A 2,517-nucleotide genomic window follows, 5' to 3' on the forward strand; every position below is an offset into this window, starting at 1 on the left:
AATTAAATAAAAAAATAAAAATATACTAATACGATTCAAATTGTACGAAAATAGGAACAAATTTATCGCACTAATAAACGAACTTATTAGTTTCAATGAAGTTTGTCAATGCAGTAGGTTAATTTTAACAAAATCTACAAGTTCGCTAATGCAGTAGGCCAACTTGCTCCAATTCCAACAAAAATGAATTTCGGAAAATAAAGATGAAAAAATTGTTTTAGAAAATAAATAAATAATTATTTTTTTAATTTATTAAAAAAAATTTCACAAAAGAGAGACACACTCACACACATTTTCTGTTTGGTTGTTAAGACACAAAATTTTAAAGGATATATTAGTATATAAATTGACCCAAATTACACATATTTAGTGTATTTCTAATAAATTGAGACACAAAAATTAATATTAAGACACTGATCATTTTACCGTTTTATCCTTGTTCTATTTTCATATTTTTATTTTTGTCCTCCCCTCTCATTCATTTTCAAATCTCTTCATCTCTTCTCCTCGTCTCTTTTTCATTTGAACTTCTATCCTTTTTCTTTCTATATCATTCTTTTTGTTTACCTCTTTCGATTTTTTTTTAAATAAAGTTTTATTTTTTTATTTTTTATTATTAATATTTACTTTTTTTAAAAAAAAATTGTAGCCTAAATGGTAGGGACAATTTTTTGTGCTAGTTTCTATGCGATTAAAAATAATGTCAATTAATTACTTGCTGTTTAATTAAGAAGATATATATTAAATTTGTTGTCGAAATTATTGGAAATTTTGTTATATGAATAATTTTTTGTTATGAATAAAGATGGACGATAAGAATTAGACACAGTTTGGGTAAACAGTTTAATTAAACTCTTTTCAAAAAAATAGTTTAAACAATAAATGTTTAGTGCTTATTTGGATGCTATTAAATTGATAAAAAAAGATATTTTTCTAATGAAAAGATTTTTTTATTTTTTAACATATTTGGTAAATTTCTAGTATTAAAAGTAAAAACACTAGAAAAATAAAAAATATCTTTTTTTGAGAAGCTACAATTTACATCTTTTTTTAAAAAGATATTTTTACGTAATAAATAAACAAAAAAGTAGTTTTATATGGTTATACCCCCAACATAATTGATATATAAAAAGATCTTTTTACATGAAATATCCAAATATAAAATTACTTTTATTTTTCTGTAAGACCTTTTGAAAAAAGATAACTAAAAAAAGACACTACTAGAAAATTAGTTATTACAGATGGATATTTCCGACGGATTTTATCCCACGGAAATACAGACAGAATTTCAGAGAAATTTTTTGTCGAAAAATAAAAAAAATGAATTAGCATAAATTACAGACGGAAAAAAATCTGTCTATAATTCTGTCGAAAAATTTAATTTTTTTCGTGGGAAATAGTTACAGACGGATTTAAATAGACAAAACGCTGTGTTTTATTAAATTATTACAGACGAAAAATTCGTATGTAATTTAAACTTTTCCGTCGAAAAATATCAGATTAAACCTAATTCTTGCCCGCTCTTTCGAGCTCCATTCACACTCCACTCAACTAAAACGAGCTCCTTCCACGAGCTTCTTCTTCCGCCACTGCCGCCGCCGCTGCCGTCGCGTCTCCTCATCGCACGAGTTTCAGTCACATCCAATTCCTCGTGCTCCTTTTCCTACCCCTTCGCTTCATACACCTCCGCCAATTTCGCTCCCGGAGCCTCCCCCTCGTCCCTACGCGCTTCTCCTCCTCCTTTGGCCACCATCGGCGTTTTTCTTCCACCTCTTCACCACCGTGTCAAACATCGTCATCCGTGAGATTCTCCTCGGAGCAACCACCAGGCTCCCCCGGACAACACTCCACGGCTATAAAGAGGTATACTCTGATTTTATAATGCTGTTGCTTAGGGCTCAATTTTTCTGTGCCAATTTTAGGTTTATCAATTTTTCTTTGCAGTTTTCATCTTCTCAAAACAATTTAGGGTTTTATTACAGAGACAGAGATGGCAAGCTTTCTGTGAAGGAACTCCAATCCTCTAATTCCATTAGATGAATATATGAATATTCATTTGCTATTATTGATTTTGTTTATAAGTATAAGTTATGATTAATTTCCATTAGATGGACGGTTTTTAAGTTTCTTATTGGTTTTCTTAGCCAACCATACATCTATCTTGGTTTGGCGCCATTGATAGTGATTAAGTGTGATCTAAGTGTTAAAATTATGGATCCGATTCAATTGTTATTCACCTCGTTCTTCTTGTGCTAATAAGATTTTGGTGCTTTTCATTTAGTTAGGTCGGAACTTTGCAGAGCATACTCTTTCGGTGCGGTTGATCTCAGCTGGAAGACCGGCAGTTTCAGTTCGCTCTGCGGCAGCAGTAATACCTCTGCACTCCGTGATGAAGTATATATTTAAATGCATCAAATTTTCTGTCTCCAAAAAATTGAATCTTATAATCTTTATACTGGTGCTGATTTGGTAATTCATAAAGTATGTGCTTTGAAGTTGATTCATCTTTTATTTTGC

Source organism: Arachis hypogaea, chromosome 9 (genome assembly GCF_003086295.3).
Source record: "Arachis hypogaea cultivar Tifrunner chromosome 9, arahy.Tifrunner.gnm2.J5K5, whole genome shotgun sequence".
In the NCBI taxonomy this organism is placed as follows: Eukaryota; Viridiplantae; Streptophyta; class Magnoliopsida; order Fabales; family Fabaceae; genus Arachis; species Arachis hypogaea.